A 23,043-nucleotide genomic window follows, 5' to 3' on the forward strand; every position below is an offset into this window, starting at 1 on the left:
CAGAAGTTCATTTTAAAGTTCAAAATATCTAGGTACCCCTCCTTTCCTTTTCATAAGACTTCCTAGTATTTGCAATTATAGGCTGGCTTCAGAGAACAATGTTGTAATTCTAAGGCCAGATCATCTCAATATTTCTTGACTCACCTGAAACCATGTAAGTGCCCAAGAAAATCCCAGACACTGTAAGATTTACAGACCAATTTTCTAAACCGAAGTGGTTTGCATAGGCTTTGGATAAGATCTGAAATCATGTTTCCTTATCTAAGCTAGACCACTTTAATGGAAGAAGATACAGTATTAGCTTTCCAGGGAGTGGTTTGCAGCAATATAAGACCAAGGAAAACAATTATCTGGAAAATGAGTGTTACAAATCAAGAGTTCCTATACAGAAAAGACATGATACAACATTTCATAGAGCTTAGAAGTGTATACCTGAAATAACTACTCTGAAACAAAAATCACAAATTCAGCCTGAGTTGTATCCTTTATTTGGACCCTGACTGCTATCTCCCTGATTATGATGGAAGGCATGTGATAAAAGGAGATATTATCTGAAAAAGTGACTGGGGCTGGTTGGGGGGTCCTAAATCTGCAGAAGTGTTAACCTCCCATTACACCTATACCCACCCCCCACCACCGTGGAAGTAATGCTGGCCATGGGGCCCATCCATCTCCAATGGAATAGAGACACAGAATTCCATTTAGTATGGTAGAGACCAGTGATTTCTTGTCCCCATTTCTGAGTCAGTATCATGTGCCTCTAGGATGAACAGTTTTATTAAGAAGCCTAGAAGCATATTCTTGGAAGTGAGAGTAACCACACACTGGTTATAATGATTGCCATATTGAACTGGGAAAATGAAAGCCACACCATTTCAGAAAAATGAGAGTAAGTAACAATTTTTAAATGGGAAATAAGTCCTTAGATAAATTTTTCAAGTGTTTCTCATCTTGGTTAACCATTTGAGGACTTCAAACATCATTTTGATCTTCAAATAAATTTTGGACAATTGTAACATCCATCTATAATCTCAAAGTAGTTTCAAAAATTAGCAAGTTCCCTACTTCTCTCCGAAATGAATGTCTGAGACTAGTGAAATGGAATCCCAAAGGACAAGGGGGAGAGGGTTGAATGGGGATGATTTAAGAAAATGTCTCAATTTAACTTGCTAACATTGTACAAAATAAATAGACAAGAATCTGGAACCCTTCACATCCCTCTCATGTGACTGTCTTCTGGAGGGAACAGCCTCATGATTTTTCAGTCTTGCTAGAGACACCTTCCTCAGGTGGGAGCTATCCACAGAAAAGTGACCCCATTATTAGTGTTCTTGGGCACCACATCCAAGCTTCTCAGACTTTTCTCCACCCCAAAACTTACCTCATCCTTGCCCTTTCTGCTAGATTCTTTTCAGTCAAGAAGCATCTGCAATACCTGAGAACTCATTAGAAATACAGACTCTCAGACCCCACCGCAAACTACTAAGTAAAAATCTGCATTTTATCAGGATCCCAGGTGACTTCCTTGCACATAAATGTTTGAGAGTCCAGTGCCATGTTACAGGTCCCTATTCCCAAGCCCTTTCCACCTAGTCCCCTGAACTCCCCCTCTTCTTTAATTTATACCCCTAAAAGTTTTCCTAGTGAGCTTGTTATGGTTTCAGTCACAAGTTTTTCCCCTTTGAAGCTAACTTTCTCTTGTGCTTTTTATTCTCTGGACTTAGCCAGGTTTACCCATTCTCTTTCATTGCACTTGTAGTTCAGTTCAAACTGTGTTAATCACTTGTCCACCCTGTGCCAGGCACTCCTGTTTCAAAGGAGCCAAGACACAGGACCTGACCTCCAGAGGTGCAGTCAAGAAGGTGAGAGTCAGCCACTCTTTTGTCATTTATTCCAACAGTGAGTTCTGTCCTGCACTCTCCAAGGGCACTGCATTTGACACAATAGCTTCACCTGCCAAAGTGGAGCAACACATGACAACAAACACATTGTAGCTACTGTGAGAAAAATGTCCTTTTTAGTTAGGAAAAATGCTTCACTCTCCTTTCTATTCTTGGATTATACAGTCAATACCCAAAGCAGAAAAGAACACCAAGCACCGTCTTTGGTCTTGTATACTTCCCAGTTTCCTCCTGGTAAAACTCTTGCTCATGAATAGAAGACCCAGCCGGCATTTTACCAAATCCACAGTAGGAAAGTACATGGGTCACCTAAAATCCTTGGGGTCAGATCTATTTCTTAGCCTACTTTCACCAATATGACTACCCAAAGTATAAATGTATGCTGTCTACTGAAGATGGCCATAAGATGTTATTCTCCCCATAAAATTGTAGTTTATTATTCCTGACTTTAAATTTTAGTTGGCACTGTGGCTCCCTGTGTTGTTCAGCTTTCTGTCACTATAACAAAATACCTGAGATACTTGACATATAAAAAGAAAGGTTTATTTTGACTCACTTTCATGTACTCTATTGCTTTGGGCCTCTGATAAAGCAGCACACCATGGCAGAAGCACACATTGAAGCAAAACCATTTAACCTCATTGGCAGGAAATAAAAGAAACAAACATAGGGCCAGGCAGGTGTGGTGGCACACACCTGTAATCCCAGTGTTTCCAGAGGCTGAGGTAAAAAGGTCACAAGTTCAAAATCAACCTCAGCAACTGAGCAAGGCCCTAAGTAATTTAGCAAGACCTTCTCTCAAAAAGAAAAAGAAAAAGGGCTGGAAATGTGGCTCAGGGGTTGAGCACCCTGGGTTTAACTCATGGTACTAAAAGCAAGGAAGGAAGGAAGGGAGGGAGGAGGGAAGGGAAGGGAAGAAGAAAGGAGGAGGGGAGAGAGAAAGAGAGAGAGAAGAAGAAGAAGGAGGAGGAGGAGGAGGAGGAGGAGGAAGGGGCCAGGGTCCCATAATCCCCTTAAAAGTCATGCCCCTGGTGATCTAAAGTCTTCCCATTAGGGTGGGGAGGGTTCTCAGGAAAAGAGAAGGGAGACCAATACAATAGAGGAAAGAGACCAGGATAGGGACCAATGGGAGGAAAAATATTAGGGAATGAAATTGACCCAATGATATTGTTATATGGTGTACATGTACAAACAAGTAATAATGAATCCCAATATTATATACAATTATAATGCACTGATTTAAAAAAGAACACAACTTCCTACTAGGTCCTACCTCTTAAAGGCCTTTAATACATGGGCTTTTCAGAGAAGTTCTCTCCATAGACATAGATAACTGAAACAATATACTTCTGAAAAATTAAACACGGTCTTGGAATCTCCAAAAGCTAATCTTATCAAAATCTATCTCATGTGAAAGAAAATAAACAATACTACTGGATAACCAGCCTACAGTGTCAATTGATAGATCAGCTGCCATTCCAGTACTATAGAATAAACACAGTAACACTTAACCAAAAGAGGGTGATCAATAAAGGACAGGTGAGCCAGGTCCAGCTACGCTTCCTTCACATGAATGCTTTCAATTGTGATCAGCAAACTCTCAGCCAGCTGCGATAATTGCCACCTTCCCCCATAAACTCACATGACATTTTCATCAAGGCTGAACTCCAACTGTGTCACACTGCTGAAGAGAAGTAAAGACCCTACAAGAAACTGGTTCGGCTTCTTATGGATATTCTTGAGAGGAAACTCCACAGACAATTGTAGCGAGGAGAGCTAGATCTTCAAGAATGAAAAAAGCCCCAGCACCTTCCTCCTAACCAAGTAGACTCACCCTTCAGGTCATACTCATTCACTCCCTTCCCAAGGATGAAGGAACAGTAAGGCACTCAAGACCTGATTAACTATGGGGTGATTTATCTGAATTACTGGCTGCAAAACAGTACCTAATCCTCAGTTGGCAATGCCCTGGGAAAAGACACAAATAAAAACTTATGTCAAGATATAATCAGCCAAAATTAGGGAAGCAATTAAAGTAATTAGGGTATATTTATATGAAATTTAATGTTGCTGTTAAAAATTATGTTTAGAGAGAATATTGATGACATGGTATAAAGCTTCCTAGTTGAATGATCCTGGACACATGATGTAAGCTTTGTGCACCTGTTTCCTGATCTATAAGGGGAAAAAACAGCTCTATATTCCATTAACTTTAAGATGCATGTTTCTTTACTCATACATTGCTGGTGGGACTGCAAATTGATGCAGCCATCAAAGCATTATGGAGATTCCTTGGAAAACTTGGAATAGAACCACCATTTGACCCAACTATCCCACTCCTCAGTTTCTACCCAAAGAACTTAAAAACAGCATACTATAGGGACACAGCCATATCAATGTTTATATCAGCACAATTCACAATAGCTAAATTGTGGAACCAATCCAGATGCCCTTCAGTAGATGAATTGATAAAGAAAATGTGGTATATATACACAATGAAATATTACTCAGCATTAAAAGAGAGTAAATCATGGCACTTGCAGGTAAATGGATGGAATTGGAGAATATAATACTAAGTGAAGTAAGCCAATCCCAAAATACCAAATGCCGAATGTTTTCTTTGCTATGAGGAGGCTGACTCATAATGGTGATGGGGGTGGGGAGCTGGGAGGAATGGAGGAATTTTAGATAGGGCAAAGCGGAGGGAGGGGAAGGAAGAGGGCAAGGGAGTAGGAATGATGGTGAAATGAGTTAGATATCATTACCCTAAGACATGAATGAAGACATGAATGGTGTGAAATACTTTGTGTACAACCAGTGACTTGAAAAATTGTGCTCTATATGTATAATATGAAACGAATTACATTCTGCTATCATGTATAATAAATTAGAATAAATAAATAATTTAATAAAAATGCATGTTTCTTTACATTTTAACAACTATGAAAAACGTCATAATTTATGATGACTTAAAATTAGATGGTAGTGTTTTATCTCTCTTTCGGTGTATGTAAAATGATGCATCCTAGAACCCAGGGCGTATTAGACCTGATGACAAGCTACTGTGCTAGGTTGCTACAAAGATTAAAAGAATTTTAATACTTAGAACTGTGCCTCACAAGGGCAAGCACTGAAAAATTAGCTATTTTAACTGTTACCAAATGGTAGCACTATTGCATACAGGTGCTTTCCATAATAGGAATCATCAACTGCCTGCACAAGAGGGCCGAGCAACAGCGACAAGCAGTCCCAACCAAAATATTTCTGTCATTGTTTAAATGCCTGGACTTTATATCATCTATTAATTCCCATCCACAAAAGCAGAGCTTCTCAGTGCTGGTTACAGAGGAATCAACTGTTTTTTTTTTTTTCACAATGCCAGTGCCTAGGATCTAGAATACCACCTCCCTCATCTCCCTCCGCCATCATACACACACACACACACACACACACACACACACACACACACACACGCACTCACAAATTCTCTCATTCGACTGGCCTGGATATGGCTCTGTAATTGGGATTTTTAAAAGCTCCTTAGATGATTCTGACATGTACACAAGTCACAAAGCCACCGCATTAAATCATAAGATCGTTTAGAATCCAGGCTTTTCTGAAAGCAAACAAATACACCAGTGCAGTTAGGAGCCTGGAGTCAGTCAGGCCTAGGCGCAAGTCCCTGTTCATCCTCGTGAAGCTCGTAGTCTCTATTTCTTTGTGCTTTAGAAATCATACTTACTGGAGCTGAGGATGTAGCTCAGGGGAAGAGGGTCTGCTTACCACGCTGGAGGCCCTGGGTTCAATTCCCAGTACCACAGTAAATAAATAAAAATCGGAATAATACCTACTGTATATGTTTGGGAGATAATGAAATGACACCAAACAAGCTGAACATACACATTAAATAAGTAAGTGTTCAATGGTACATTGTTTTGGCCTTTTGGGCATCTACTCAGTGATTTGTCAGTGGAAGTGCTTACCAAACATTCACTGATTTGAATTTGAAGACGACAGAAAGACCCTCTCATGAGACAGAAAGCATGCAGAAGGTTTTTTAAGGAAAGGACGCCAGTGATAAGACACCACCTCTCTCATTCTCTCAGCCTAGACCTGATATGCCCCACATGGTGGGAACAGGAATAATGACACACCACACACTAACAGGGCAGCATTCAACTCAATAATCACTGAGGAAAAGACCTTCAACCCCAAGACATCCCCACCATGTTCAGCACCCTGGAGAGGTAAACTGGCAACTGATGTGCATCCAGTATGTTGGTTAGAGGCATAACTTAAGGAATCTTTATGAACAAGTGGTGTTGAAACAAGAAAATATATGTGTTCTGCTAGATGCATGGATATGATGTTCCTTTCCTTGGGAATAAACCCTGACCTCAAAAGCTGAGCAGAGAGATAAGGCACCCTCCCACATACCCCGCCAGACCTCTCCATCCTGCGTGCCTGGGCCAGGAGACCACCAGGCAAGACTTGCCATGCTCCAGCAGTAAGCTATGCTATTGAGGGTATGCAGGGAAGTGAAACCTAGGTCCCATTTCTCCCGTCAGCCTCAAATTTTTATTTCTTGACTAAACAGAAGCTCTGCAGAAGAAAAGCAAACGACTTTTAAAAAGGAAACAAAACCAGATTGGAAATCATTTGCTGCCCTCTTGTGGGCAACTTAGTCTTCCTTCTGCTGCTTTTCAAGACTAGAGACTAAATATGCGAGATAGAAATGGTGTCCAAAAGTGCTGCTCACCCCTTCAAAGGACCTGGAAAAATAGTCTTTCCTTCTGTTCTCACTTATCCCAGGTGTGCCTGGAATTAGTCTAGCTCTGGCCTGAACTTGGGGTACTCAAAAAAGTCTCAATTATGTCCTTAATCTTATAGGAAAGTGGGAAGGAGAAGAAGCAACACAAACTGACTTGTCTTCGTATGTATAGTTTTCCTATGGTACAAATTTGGATTTGGGCTCCTGGCAAACCCTAGGCCAACCAAAGGTGGTGGAAGGCAAGAGATAACTAGTAAGATACAGTAATTCAAGAGCAATCCTTAGGTTTACATCTTCTTTAGGATAGTGGTGGTCAGGGACTCAGACCCATTATGAAATCCTGGAACTGTGAAATCAACCAGACCCCAAGGAGAAGCAGAGAGGCAAGCATAAGCTTGGAGAAGAGGCTTTACCCCCTGTGCTCCATTGTAGCTCAAGTCCTGTGCCCAAACAAGACTTTTAGCCCATCAGGAACTAAGAGAATTGTTTTCAAAAATGCTGAAAGCTATTCTCCCTGACTTGGAATGTATCCAAAGTATGCATAGAAGTTGTGGTCCCTCTAGATATCACCCTATGCTAATGAAAGGCTTAAGATTTCCCCGTTAGCCACCACACAATTTGGAACTTAACTAGTGACAGATAAATGAACCCAAACAGATTTTTTCAAATTATTACATTCTTAACATATACATTAAATTTCAGATCTTACAAAAAATGCAACAGCAGAGAGAGACCTTAATGAAACAGTACTTTATTTACTGTTATCTTTTTAATGATATATTACAGCACAAAGGCTACTAATACTTTTACAGAAATAGTGGTTTTAAAATAGCACTCATTCTGATCCCATCAGCATCTGCAACACAAAAACCTGCTTCATGAGCATCCTTCATCCCAAGATCATTCTTTTCACTGCACGTCTGGTAAGTGTAGAAATTCATCAATAAATTTATTTTTGCCTCACTTGATTGACTGTCCTCACATTGCATAGATATTGCTTCATTTTGATGATTCTTCAAATGGAGGATTCATTAAACTCACACCTGATTGTATCCACTGTATCCACACCTGGAAACTCATTTGATTGCCATATTTCACAGATGCACTGTTCAATATGGTAGTCACCTGCTATGTTTGTCTTTTTAAACTTATGTTTTAAAGCATTCAAAATTAAAGTTCCTTTATTGCACTAGCCACTTTTTAAGTGCTCAGTAGAGACATGTGGCTACCATATTGGACAGTGCAAATATTGAATAATTCCAAGATTGAAGAAAGTGCTCTTGAATATAGAACATTGTTGAAATCTTTGGCAAGGCAAACAAAATCCATTAAAGCCTGATCTCATCTGCCTTTATACTCCAAATATCCCCACTACATGGCCCCAATCCCACGACTCCTACTGACTTCCCTGGGATGTCTCCCTCTATGTTCCACTTGCACTACCTATAATCTACTTACCGATCCTTTAAGACCCAGGTTAAACATCACCTCCTTCCTCTCTACAGCTTTCCATGATCCACATTCTCCCACCACACAACTATGATGTACTCTTCAACTTGCAATGAAATTTCATCTTGATAGACCCTTTGTAAATTTGGAAATATTTTAAGTTGAAAATATGCTATATACAAATACACCTAACCTATAAAACACCATAGCTTAGCAACCCAGTACACTGTAGAGTGTCATTTATTTAATCTCAATCACATGGCTGGATAGGAGTTCTGGCTCACTGCCAAACTCAGAACTTGAGAGGGTATCACACTGATACCTCATGTAAAGATCAGACTTCAAAATACGATTTCTATTCAGTGTGCATCATTTTTGCACTATCATAAATCTGAAAAATCCTAAGTTGAACCATGATAAGTTGAGAACCATCTATATTTAGTCTTTTTAAAAATATTTCTTTTTTAAATATTTACTCGTTGTGTGATGCTTTGCCCATCATTTGTCTCCCAAAATTTCATGTGCTATAAGCTTGGTTCCCAGTGTGAGACTAAGTATTGAGGTGGTGGATCCTTTAAGCAGTAGGACTCAGTGGAAGGCAATTAGGTCAGAGCACTCCATCCTCATGGATGAATTAATAATAGTCTCCTGGAATGGACTGAGTCTCACGAGAGTGAATTAGTTCTCCTGAGAGTGACTTGTTGTAATGTGAGTCCCCCCTGCATGCTTGGCCCTTCTGCACATGACCATTCCCTTTTTGCTTCTCTGCCATGTTGTGATGCAGGCAGGAAGTCCTAGCCTGGATGCCAGCACCATGTTATTTGAACCCTCCAGCCAAACAGCTAAATTAACTTCTTCATTTATAATTTACCTAATATTACATACTGTGTTATAGCACAAGATGGACTAATACAACTTGTTAATTTTTCTTAATATTTTACCAATATATGATATATTTTACTATAAATCTTTTCTTATTTGATCATATTAATTTTATGAATGTCAATTTAAATTTTGGACAACTATTATTTTTAAAATAAAGATGATCTTTAATTCCATCCTAGAAATAGAGCTCTCCAAAAAAACTTTTGCATCCTCTATCTTCAGGGTCAGTACTCTAGAAGAAAAAAAAATTACCTGGGAAACAGGAAGCCTGAGATCCTGGCTCTTCCCAAACTAGGTGTGTGATCTCTAGAAAGACATTAAACCTCTCATTTTTCTCATTTATCAAGTGAAGGGTTGGGTCTGGTGATCTCTGAGTTCTTCTAGAGGCTTCGCCTAAGCAGGGGGCCATTGGGAGATGAAGGGTGAAACTAGAAGACATAAACACCCACTGTTCATAAGGAGACCTCAAGAGACTAAACCTAAATCTCTGCTTATTCTCCCCCCAACTCACCCAAGCTAGATAGCTTCAGGAGCTGTTGCCTCAGTCAAGCCCCCAGACCCACCAGACTCATTGCCAAGTCAAGATTCACTGCTGGATAGCAATCTACCTCCAGCTAAGTTCTCAGACTTCAACATCTGTAGTTAAGTTTCAAATACTAGAATTATTGAAGGCACTTAAAGATGCCGAAAGAATCAAAGTAAGTAAAAATAAATCAAATACTTTTAGTCCACCAACTCTATTGATTTGGCTGTCTTCTGAGATATTTAGGTAAGGGCTCCACTCAAATGTCATTTTCTAGAAAGGCTTTACCTGACTGCTCTAGTCCCAGTCATCCCCCTTCATACCACCCCATGACTGTTCTTTGGAACTCTTATCATTACCTGAAATTATCTATCTTGTCTGTTTCCAGGTCTGTTATGCCCATATGCACGCTAAAGTACAAGCTCCATCAGAGCAAAACTATATCTAAGGATATAGCACCTAGAATAACGACTGGTATGTGGCAAACCCATAATAAATATTTCATGAATGAAATGAATTGCATTCTGCCATCATGTGTAACAAATTAGAATAAATAAATAATTAAAATATATTTCATGAATCAATGAGCAAAGGAGATCAGTTAAATTATGGTAGAATCACTCCTACAGTATGACCAAGTTTTGTAGTATCTCTAAACTTCTTACTAATCCCTTGGTTACTGTTCAGCATTGTAGAGCAATTTGAGAAAATCTCTTCACTTCCCTGACCTTGCTCTCTTATGCACTAATAAGGCTACATTCTCACACATTCCATAAACACACTCTCTTTATATTATGCTGTACCTTATGCAGGCATCCTTGGGGGTGACTCACTTACAATACTTACCCTTCACTGAGAAGTCCAGGACATAGGAGCTGGGTGCCAGGGGCTCTGCATATGCGTAGCAAAACGTTGCCTTTCTGCCCATTTGACCCAGAGCAAAGTGGGACAAATAGTAGTGGGGAAGGACAGTAACCAAGGCAGCCCCAGAGACGTCCATGCCACCCAAGTCGCATCAATCAGATTATTTCATTAAGAATTTTGAAAGGAAAACACAAAGATTTGGAGTCACACATCTCTAGAAAATATCACAACACTTATCACCAAATTGCCCACTCTCAGGTTTGGTTGCTCCATTCTTTTGTAGCTTTGTGAGATGTAATGGAGTTCTTTCAATCGTTGTCTAGTCCTTATAATCAAATGGACCTTAACTGATCTTAGATGAGATGTACTCCTTTCCACTTTGCAGCACATGATTCTGTCATGTGACATTTTATCTGACAGGTATTATTGTAACAGTATTGAAAATTATAGCAAAAATGAAATAAAACATTGATCAAAGTTGGCTGTTCACCTGTAGGAAACGGTCAGTGCACAGTGAAGTACAGGAACCTATCAAAAGCAGGAATCTAGAAAGAGTCTCAACTGCTGGAGAATATGGTAAATAAAAACTCCAAATAATCACTATATAGGAACAACTGTAAGACTCAAATTCATGTTGTAATCATCTACATAATCAGATAAGAGGAGCCGGAAGGATCTGGCTACTTGGTGGTTTACAGAAAGAAACCTGAGAAAGTCATCTGAACCTGTCTCACTACAAACCCACATGAGCACAACATGAGGAAAATAATAAATTGATAAAATTTCTAGACCATCACAGGTAATAGTGCTTCTGCAGACTGTGTGGATTAAATATTATCTCAAGCCTCGTGCCCAAATCTCTTGTGGATGACAGCAAGTAGAGATCATCCAAGCAAGGCTCTACAAAGATGAGAGAGATAGAAGAATGTGACATGAAGAACCATTAACAGAGGGGGTGGAGGGTGGCTTAGGGAAGGAAAGGCTTAGAGTGCCTAACTGCTTCATCACATATTTAAAGAGCAAGCACATGAAAGTCCTTCATTAGAATTCTAGTGGACACAGCAGGCTTTGTGAGAGAAAAATCACAGGAAGATAGAATTAAATCTAAAAAATACTTTCTTCCAGATCTAACCAAGAAGTGGGCTACTCTCCCTGGAAATATTTTCAAATATCTCAGGATGTTAAAAAAGTGCTTTTGTGTTGGTTGGATGGGTGGCTGGATGGAGCAGACGGCATCCAGTCTCTAAATGCTAACATGCAGTTCTCTTTGTGGGGTCCTATCACTTATTGTCCATGTGACTTGAGGAAGTAAGTTGTTTTCTCTCAAGGTTTTCAGCATCACCTGTATGAAGAGACCAGTGGAATGGCTCCAAGATCCCTCACATTGCAAGATTCTGTGACTTAGAATGGAAAGGAGACAGGACATCTAAGTTGGAAGAAGGGTAGATCACAGAGAGCAGAAAAGAGGAGTTAGGGCACAAGGGGCCATCTCCAGCCTCTTTATTGTTCAGCTATTTTGATAAATTTCAACTGGTATTAATGTAAAGCATGTGGTTAATACCATAGTTTTAACTTCCAATTCAATTTTATTACTAAAGGCATCTTTTTCCAAACAAGGATTTCTCTGAGACTCATTGCATTTCCCCTTTGTATTCATCACATATTAAAGGTTTCCAGGAGCCCCTAAATTTCCCATTTATGCAGATACTCCCATTTGGTATGCTAAAGGTACTTCATTGCCATTCGTTATGAATGAGCTACAACAGTACTGCAACAGCGCTCGGCAAACAGCTCCTGACTTTCAGGTGTCGTTACATGCAAGTTAAACTAAATGGATGAATTTTTAGCAGGAATAATGTAGTTCATGTTGACATTATTCACAGCTTTCCCGAGAAGACAAGTATTAATCAGACAACACTCGTGTAGGTCTTAGTATATAAATATTTGGGCGTCTGGCTAAACAGTGCCCTAACCTTTAAAAGGCATATAGACCTTATGCTTTAAATAGGATCATCAGTATAAAGGGCAATTTAGGACAAATAAAAGGAAGAACGTCTTTGCCCAGGAGTATGGATATATATGAAACCCATTATCTTAAAAGTTTGAACAGCATAAAAATAAAAATAAACCCAAGAAGTATTTAAATAAGTCAGTAATCACAAAGTTCTCTGAATTGGTCTTCAAAACCATCCAGGCAGTGCTACCTGGTGGTGCACACTGTAGTCCAGTGACTTGGATGGGTGGGGAAAGAGTAAGGCTTGAGCCGAAGAGGTTGAGCCAGCCTGGGCAACATAATGAGAGCCCATCTTAAAAAAAAAAATCACCCATGTGTTTACATTCCTTCTATCCCCTCTGTTCCAACTTAGGCACATATATTTCTTGAATCCCCTGAAGAAAGTTTTAAAATTCAGAACTCAGTCTTTTTTTTTCCTAGAAGTTTATAATTTAGACAGCAGGATATGGTGTACCACAGGGGATAAGTAGAAAATGTTCAGGCATATGCTAGGTGCTAAATGAACACATGGATAATAATTGCTTCAGGAGTTAAGAAGGAACCATTTCTTAGGATAGGAAGGCCTGGAGAGGGATGAACTTGATATGGCCACAATGTCTGGGGTGGCCGTAGATTGACAGGAAACCCTATGAGCTGAGACATGAAGGTGACCAGGAGTATGACAAAATTTTGAGTAAATCAACTGTCTGGATAGAATTCATGTGAAGAAACTTCAGATGGGAGATCAGGAGAATGAGAACTTTAGAAACTAGATATTGGATATACTGATAAGAAAGCTAAAAATTTGAGGCTGTTCTGCAAATGCTGAGGACCCATGAAAGGTATGTGAGTAGGAAGTTCGGCCTAGAAGCCATAAGAACTCAAGTTAAGAACAACAATGCAAATAGGAACATATATTAAGACACTCTGCTCTTCGCTTCTCATGCACACTGCTGCTGGATGAATCTCCTTTTTCAACTTGTTCATCTGCCACTCAAAAGCTCTCATTGTATTCCACACATAGTCCAACTCCTCTTCACATCCACCATACTCTAGTTTTGCACCAATCTGTTTCAATTGCAACTTATTCACAACTCAAGTTAAGAACAACAATGCAAATAGGAAAGGTCCACTGCATTCAACCAGTCAGTTCTCTTCAATAACACAGGACTACATACACACAGTTTGTTACTAAAAGACACTTCTAGGTCACTTGTTATGCTCAGTTCTGTGCTGGATGTGAAAATGAAAGGATGGTAATATAGAGTGCCCTTCTTGAAGAACACTAATCGAGTGGAATGCTCTTCACACCACTTTTTGCATAACCCTATTCATCCATTCAGAAGCAGTTTTTGTCCACATCTTTTCTATTCTTGCCCACAGGGCAAGAATTCATCTGTACCTATAAACTCTTCCACTTATTTTATCATTTGAATTAATCATTTATAATTTTGGCATGTTAAAAAGTTGTCACTTTTATATAACAAATTCAGCACTTAGATTGTTTTTTGTAACTGGGTGCAGTAGTGCACGCCTGTAATCCCAGTTAATTGGGAGGCTGAGGCTAAAGGATCACAATTAAGATCAGCCTGTGCAACTTAGTGAGACCCTCAAAATAGAAATTAAAAAGGATTGGGAGTGTAGCTCAGGGGTAGAGCACCCCTGGGTACAATCCCCACTTGGGATAGAGGGGGCAGATTCTTCCTAGTTACTGCCCCTGCAATTTGCATGTACTGTCAGCAGGAGGCAATAGCATGCCAGGAGCACAAGATCACATAGCACTCAGATTTTTTTTTTTTTATATTTTATTAGTTGTCAGTTGTTGAGAGCCACAGCCGAAGGGGCCCCAGCAAACTTATATCAATTCTATCCAAATGCATATTTTCCATATATGTTTCAATGATTTTTAATGCCTTTCTTGCTTCAGGCATTAACATGTGGGGTGAATTTGGATCTGATGGACCTTTTAGGATATCAAATAAAGGTCCCAACTCTACTGTTGGTATACCTAGATAAGGCCTTATCCAATTTATGTCTCCTAATAACTTTTGAAAGTCGTTAAATGATTTGAGTTGATCTACTCGTATTTGAATTTTTGGTGGACGAACCATGGTTGAGGATAATAGAACTCCTAAATAATTAATTGGAAAATTTAATTGTACTTTATCTATTGCTATCTCTAGATTATAATTTTGTAATAAGTTTGTAAGTGTGGCATAACATTCTAGCAATGTGTTTTTATCTTTGTGTGCTAATAATACATCATCCATATAGTGAAATATTTGTAGTTCAGGATTTTGATTTCTAAGTGGCTGGATTACTTTGTTAACATAAATTTGACACATAGTTGGGCTATTAGCCATCCCTTGAGGGAGTACTTTCCATTCATATCTCTGATCAGGACCTTCATGATTCAGTGCAGGGATAGTAAATGCAAAACGTGGACTTTCTTCAGGATGAATTGGAATTGAAAAAAACAATCTTTAATATCTATAACTAAAACATACCAAGTTTTTGGCAAAGCAGACAATTGAGGAATCCCCGATTGAGCAGGTCCCATAATAACCATCTCATTATTAATGGCTCTTGAATCTTGCAATAATCTCCATTTACCAGATTTCTTTTTGATGACAAAAATGGGAGTATTATGGGGAGATACAGAAGGTTGTATATGTCTTTCTGCTAATTGTTGTTTGACCAGGTCATGGGCTGCTTGTATCTTTTCTTTAGTCAGGGGCCACTGAGGAACCCATACTGGTCTTTCTGATTTCCAAGTAATTTTTATTGTCTCAGTGGCCCTTTCTGAAAATCCAACCCATGTCTGTCCATTCCTTGATCTATTTGTATTGGTGCTGCTATACCTTGTTCTTGTTTTTCTAATATTTTTCCTTTCCTAAAACCTTGTCTAGTCATAATAGTGGGTGCATTTTGGTTGATGTTATTTGTTAATGTCAAACCTAATTGATCTAGGACATCTCATCCCCATAAATTTATGGGAAGATGATCCAATACATATGGCTGTATAGTTCCTTCACATCCTTCAGGATCCTTCCAATCTAATACCATTGCACTTCTATGGGGATTATTCGCCACTCCTAGGCCTCGAAGCGTTTGAGTAGCTTGTTGTAATGGCCAATGTTTTGGTCATTCTTGATGAGAGATGATGCTAAGGTCTGCACCTGTATCCAGTAGCCCATTAAATTCATGTCCTTGAATATTTAGTTTTAGCATGGGGCGAGAATCTAAATTTAAAGAAAGCATAGCCCAATCTACACCTGTGGAGCCTAATCCCTTGGAACCTCTTTATACAGTACGACTGGAAAATTTATCATGTAGGCTGGGTATTATTAGTAACTGTGCTATTCTATCTCCTGGTGAAATTACTGATATACCCTTTGGAGAACTGGCTATAATTTTTATTTCACCTTCATAATCGGGATCAATTACCCCAGGACTTATCATAAGTCCTTTTAGAGTAGAAGAGCTGTGTCCCAATAATAAGCCTACTGTTCCTTTGGGAAGAGATCCTTTTACCCCTGTGGGAATGATTTGAACTCCCATCTCCGGAGTTAGTACTGCTCTGGCGGAGGTGCAGATGTCCAACCCTGCGCTCCCTCTGGTTTGTCTGATGAGGGATCTGATGGACAATGTGTCCTGGGCACTACCTTGATGGGGTTGCTGGGTTCCTCCAGTGCTCCATATATTTGTGGTTTTGGGCCCGGAGCATTGGGCCCCCCTGTCCATTTTTTGGCAATGGAGCCCGATGCCTTTCTCCACGATATCGTGGATAAACACCTGGTCCTTGTTCGTTTTTTGATAATGGAGTACCCTCTATGGTGGTTTGAGAACAGCATTCATTAGCCCAATGTCTCCCTCTACGGCATCGTGGGCAAATACCCGGTATTCTACTCCTTTGATACCTAGTTTTGTTAAACCCTCCTCCTATGGGGCAATTCCTTTTAAAATGTCCTGTTTGTTCACAATTGTAGCATGTGCTTGGCCTGGCATCTAAAGCCTGTTTTACTGCAGCTGCCACAATTTGCCCTTGTTCATTAATGTCTCTGGCATCTAAAGCCTGTTTTACTGCAGCTGCCACGACTTGCTCTTGTTCTTTATTTATTTATTTATATGTGGTGCTGAGAATCAAACCCAATGCCTCACACATGCTAGGCAAGTACTCTACCACTGAGCTACAATCCAAGCCAACACTCAGATTCTAAAAGCATAAATTTCTACTATGTGTATAAGTTTTGGGTTAACCATAATCTCATATACAGGCTTCGTTAAAACAAAAATTGCGTAACTTCTGTGAGTCATAATTTGGGAATAACCTCTATGAAGAATTTACCCATCAATTTTGTCTTTACATGTGAAATTTCTAATAACAAATCTTCCCAAGAAATTCCACTTACTTTCCCTAATGCCAAGGAGCTCCTCCTAGTAAATTTCTTTTTTTTCCTCCTCTTTTTTTTTTCCATTGGTGCATTATAGTTACACATAATGGTGGGGTTTCTTGTTACACATTAATACATGTATACAATAAAGCAATATAATTTGGCCAATATTGAGCCCCAGTACTCCAACCCCTTCCCTCCACCCTCTGGTCCCCATCCTTTTCTACTAATCTCCCTTTCCTTTTCATGCAATCACCCCCTACCTTTTTTTTCCTTATTTCTCTCTAGCTTCCATATATGAGAAGAAAAAATACTACACTTGACCTTCTGGGTCTGGCTTATTTCACTTAACATATTGTCCAAGTTTCATCCATTTTCCTACAAATGACATAATTTCATTTTTCTTTATAGTTGAATAAAACTTCATTATGTATATGTACCACATTTTCTTTATCCATTTATCTGTTGATGGATAACTAAGCCAGTTCCATAGTTTGGCTATTGTGAATTGTGCTACTATAAATATGGGGGTGCATGGATTGCTATGGTATGCTGACTTTAATTCTTTTTAAAAAATATTTTTAGATGTATAGACCTTTATTTTATTCATTTACTTATATGTGGTGCTGTGAATCAAACCCAGTGCCTCACACATGCCAAGCAAGCGCTCTACCACTGAGCCACAGCCTCAGCCCCTGATTTTAATTCTTTAGGATAAATATCAAGGAGTAGTATAAGCTAGTCATAAGGTACTTCCATGACTCTACTAGTCAATTTCTAAGCTAGGCTTCTTGGCAGTCTTCTTGTCCATTTGCCAGATATCTTTTCACATATACATATTTTTATATTCCCGTATTTTAAAAAATGATCTTAGGGAGCTGGGGATATGGCTCAGTGGTAGAGCACTTGCCTAGCATATGCAAGACCCTAAGCTTAGTCTCCAGCACTATCAAAAGCAGACAAACAGAAAATGATCTTATTTAGTTCCTTCAAATCACTAACACAGAATAAAACACAAAGCCAGACACAGTGGCAAATGCCTATAATTCCAGTGAGTTGCAAGCCTGAGGCAAGAGGATCACAAGGGCAAAGTCAGTGCTGGCAACTTAGTGAGCTCCTGTCTCAAAATAAAAAAATAAAAATAAAAAAATTTTAAAAAAGCTTTTAAGGTTAGGACTGTAACTCAGTGGAAAAGCACCCTTGGGTTCAATTCTCAGTATCACAACAAAACAAAAACAAATAAAAATATAACATGAGATGAGCAATAAATATCTATTGATTGGTTGACTATATGATTGATTGTGATTTTTATATGTGGATGTTAGTTTCATTCCAGGTTATTAAAAGAAAAGAACATTTGGAAATATCTCTACATGTTAAAGAAATATCTTCAGGATACCTCAGAATCTCACTTCTGAGACAAATTGCATGGCCACATTAACCAGTTAGTAGACTAATTTTCATTATCTTATTTTTCAATGATAAAGGAAGAAACAGGAGCCTGAGAGAAGGAAGAGATAAGATGGAGCTGATTGGAGCAGAGCCCTTAGTTCCTCTCACATGGAGCCTGAAAAAAGATACCAGAGACCTCCCGTTTAAGTGAGATAATCAGTGATCTTACAACCATTAGTCCACTTAGAAAATTATTTGGCTTTCTTTCACGGGTACATGCTACATTTTATAGGATGTAAAATTGGGTCTGTGACCTCACCTTCAACTAAGGCCCTAAGTCAATAAGGCACCAATGAATCCCAGTCTCCCTGGAGAGAGCATGGATCACCTAAGCAGGTCTAGCAGAGGTGGGTGAGGGCTGGGGTAGGATCAGGGGGTTCCAATCATCTCAAATTTAGTGAGTGAGGCTTAATGAAGCGCTCAAAATTTTGGCTAAGCTTATCTTTTAACATAAAGAGAGACAGAGATAATGGCACTATCTTAGAATTTTCCAAAGAGAGAACTTTGGAAGAGTGGTAGAGTCATAAAAGATCAGCGAGAGGAGGTGCATTTGTATGCTTTACAAGCACTACTGGGTGACAAATCTCTAGTACTAGGGAGACTCCCAAAGGCTCATTAAAGTACCCACAAGAGTGTCACCTGTAAGTATCTATACTCATTTTGGTGATAGGTAATTTAGACATGCTATTGAAGTTCCTCTTCCTTCCTCTTCCAACTCTAGAAGTGTCAAAAGCACTGGTTAATTAATACATATATGGGGTGCAATTAGGGGTAGGAGGTATTTGATAGAAGAAAGAAAAGTACCATTCTCTTCTTCTGATGGAGATCCAAGCAAAGCAGGAACCGGGTTCAATACGAATGCAATTCAGAGTTTTGATGACTACACTTGACTATAATAGTATAATAGTGGAACCACAACATTTAAAGGAACTAAAAGAGATCCCTCCAGCCTTTCATTTTCTAAGAGTAAGCTTCCCTGAAATGTTATCTATCATCAGAGGGGAAAACAACCCCCATAGATCTACTTTATAATTGTACTTGATATGTCTGCTTTTATGCTACTAATTACATATGTAAGACAGCATAGGGAGAAAACTAAAAACAATAATGTATCCCTATTAATTCAAATTTCTAATATCAGGAAAAAGTCATAGAAGGCAAAAGAAAAAGTAAAATAAAGTGAGTTATCTCCTATTAACCAGGAATTTTACCCTCCATCTTTGTATGCAGAGATCAATCTAAGTTTTTTAGTGCTACTAATTAAGGAAAGAATCCATCACTAATTTACTCCACATCCTATAGGTTACAAAAACTGATAGCTAAAAGGAATAAACTTCCAAAGATTTCAAAAGAAATCCATAAACAGCTTAATGTAGATAGTCTCATTATTTCCATCCAACACAAAGAAATAGTTGATTGTGATGTGTTTTGGTAATCAGAGGTGAAGACACCTAACACCAAACCTGCCAACAAAAGAATGTATTGGACAACGTAAGGGTACAGGTTGAAGAAAAACATGGTGCCAGCCATGGTCAAAATTTGGAATTCAGAACCATGGTATATGTGTGCAAAAAAAAAAAACAGGAGCTATTTGAATTATGAAGCTATAATTCCATCAAGGGATGCTGAGGACTGCATAAACCACTTAAGCCTACAGAAATTATTACCCATATTTCAGGCACCTGTAGTTTGTTTTGAGTAATTTACTAGCTGCCTTTGCACAGTGTGTTGTATCAAACTTTAAACTTTGGATATTTCTTTGCAATTTGATTTGTCTTTAACCTGAGAATCTATCCATTCCTATAACAAACCTTTATTGAGCGTTTACCACATGTATCGTGCTGTGGGGAGAAGTGGATTGTACAGTCCTCTTTGAACCTCCAGCTGCTGCAGTCTTTAAATCTTGAAAATTATCCAACACCAGAAGTCAGATATCCTATAGCCAGTGAGGAACTCCTGCCTGGAGAATAATACCTATCCTCAATAACAGAAAATAAAGCAAACATTTAATCAGGACAGAACCACAAAAGTCCGGGCGTGGAGCTCCCACAGTGTTTCATCCCTGGGGATCTGTCTATGTAGTTTTCCAGGACTCCACTCACAGGGGAAAGCTGCTGAGTGAATGGGAACGTTGCTTTTAAGAGGGAATCCCTCAGTTGATACTAAGACATAAGGTACATACACACAACCAACCCATACTTCCTGCCCCCAAGCAGCAAAACAAGGTCCTTCTTTACCTCAGATGGCTCCCATGCCCACTCTGACACTTTAAGGACACCTTGTTGCTTCCTTCAGCTCTTCAGTGCTAATACTACTTATCTAAGATGCTGGTGGTGGAGAGAAAGTTCTTGACAGTGTGAGCTGTCTCAGTAGGATGAAACTGTAGCAGGACCTTACACTTACTCATTAGAATTCAGATCATGTGGTGTGTGGACCACCATTTCTTAGCCATTCTGTCTTCTGAAAATATTTTTAATCAAAGAAAGACATGTTTTCTTTTTTCAATGCCAGAGATAAGGCAGATCTGAGGTGCTATGATTTGGAAAAACAAGTTAATTTGCAGTATTATATGGGTAGGAGAGCAAGGCAGAGGAGCACAGAGCCTAAAAGGACACTGCCAAGAGCCCTCTCTATTTCCAGGATGGAAAGACTGTATCCACTATGGTGTCCAAAGCATTTTTGTTTTGTTTTGTTTTGTTTTGTTCCCATTAAGTGGAGATTCTTTTTTTTAAATTGGTTCTTTTTACTTATACATGACAGTAGAATCCATTTTGACATAAATATAAAAGCATGAAATATATCTTGTTCTAATTCAGTCCTCATTACCTCTCCTTCCCTTTCCCTTCTCCTACCCTCTTCTCCCTTCCCTCTATTGATCTTTCTGCCATTTACCTATATTTTTTTATTAATTTATTATGGATGTACACGATAGTGAGATATATATTCATATATGTACATAAGAAATTAATGTCAGATTCATTCCACTCTTTTCTTTCCCCATCCCCCCTCCCTTTCCTTCATTCCCCTTTGTCTACTCCAAATCTTATTATCAACAAGTACTTTTTCTGCTGTGACCAAAACATCTGACAAGAACAACTTAGATGAGGAGACGTTCATTTGGAGCTCACAGTTTCAGAGGTCTCAGTCCATAGGCAGCTAACTCTATTACTCTAGGCCCGAGATAAGGCAAAACATCATGAAAGAAAATCATGGTAGAGAAAAGCTGCTCAATTCAAGACAGCCAGGAAACAGAGAGAGAAAGTTAGGAGCCAGGAACAAAATAAATAATAATCAAGGCATATCCATGGTGACCCACTTCCAGTGGGTCATCCCACCTGCTTATAGTTACCACCCACTTAGTCCATTCAAATTAGTAAACCATCAAATGGATCAATCCACTGATTAGGTTACAGCTCTCATAATCTAATCATATTACCTATGAACATTCCTGCATTAATATAGGAGCTTTCAGGGGACACTTCATATCCAAACCATACAATATTTAATCTGAATTTTCTGTTCATGTCTTATCTCATATTTGATTCATCTTTATATACACCAGTGCTTTTCAGAGAAACTTGACCAAAAGAAATTAAAGCTGGAGACCCAAGAGGGCCAGTGGTGGAATTCAGTCTGAGTCCAGAAAGAAGCTTGAGAACCAGGGGAGCTGATACATGAATCCCAGTCTGAAGGCAGCAGAAGATGACATTAAATGTCCCAGTTCAAGTAATAAGGCAGGAGAAAGAAAGTGGGGAGACTCCTTTCTCTACCTTTTGTCCTATTCAGATGCTTATGGATTGGATGATTTCCAACCACAATCTACTTTAGGCTACATATCTAGGAATAGTGTTGGGTGTGCATGTCTTCAGCTTACCTAGATATTGCTGCATTGTTCTTCAAAGGCCGTGGACCAGTTCGAACTCCTTCTACAATACGCCAGTTCCTGTAGTGCTAATCTTTCTCAGAAACAGCCTCACAGCCATACTCAAGAACAATGTTTAATATAAGCACACCATGGTCTATTCATGGTCTATTCAACACAAAATTAGCCATCACTAACCATCAATAATTCACTGTCAAAGAAATGAATACCCACAGTGACAATAATAGTAGTGGGGATTACAATGGTAGTGTCTGTCTCACAGGGTTGTTGTGAGGATTGAGCAAGTTAATATATGCAAGTTGCCAAGAACACTGTGATTGGTACATAGTAAGAAATATGTAAATGATAGCTATAATTTCTTGATTTTGGCCAATAAACTCTTTCTAGTGCTGCAAGAAATGTCAAAGCAGGAATTGAAATCCGAATCCAGAGCAGCAATATTCGACTTCAGGGAAGGATGGAAGAAAGTTTGAGCTTGACGATATCAAAGATCCACCTGCAACCCCCTCATTTTATATACGAGGGTACCAGCGACATGTCTCAGGAGTAACTCTGACATTATCTTAAAAGACATTTCAACATTATGCAAATGCAAGTTGCTAATAATTGTTATTCTCTTTCCATCCCATTTGCTTCAACTCTCCTTTCAGAGCTGTGGTTTTGCTTTTATCCCCATCATAAATTCCAGTCCTACATCTCCTACTGAATCCTCAAATTCAGTGTGCCTAAAACCAAATCCCTCTTTCCCCCCAAGCCCATTCCCCCTTTTCCACATGTCCCATAACCCACAGCAGCATCAGTGGGCAGCAGCATCACCAGCATCATCTCCCTCCTAGCACATTCAAGGAGTCCCAGTATTTCCCTGTGCATGGTGACTGTTCTCTCCTCCTCCCATTCTCCACCCTACCCTTTTTCATGCCTCTGGCCT

The 23,043-nt window shown here is 39.2% G+C and overlaps 1 long non-coding RNA gene and 1 pseudogene across 2 annotated transcripts in view; both read left to right on the plus strand.

The window, feature by feature from the left end:
* The window catches only part of LOC308648711, a 627,872-nt gene that overhangs the window by 460,853 nt on the left and 143,976 nt on the right, over positions 1-23,043 (plus strand). The gene's annotated exons all lie outside the window — the stretch shown is intronic.
* The window catches only part of LOC308650412 (mRNA decay activator protein ZFP36-like), an 84,723-nt pseudogene that overhangs the window by 59,413 nt on the left and 2,267 nt on the right, over positions 1-23,043 (plus strand). The window contains exon 2 of the transcript in view: positions 22,503-22,661. The product of the transcript in view is annotated as an mRNA decay activator protein ZFP36-like (transcript). The remainder of the gene's footprint in view (positions 1-22,502; positions 22,662-23,043) is intronic.

The sequence above is a fragment of the Spermophilus citellus genome (assembly GCF_964194105.1).
Source record: "Spermophilus citellus genome assembly, chromosome: 5".
In the NCBI taxonomy this organism is placed as follows: domain Eukaryota; kingdom Metazoa; phylum Chordata; class Mammalia; order Rodentia; family Sciuridae; genus Spermophilus; species Spermophilus citellus.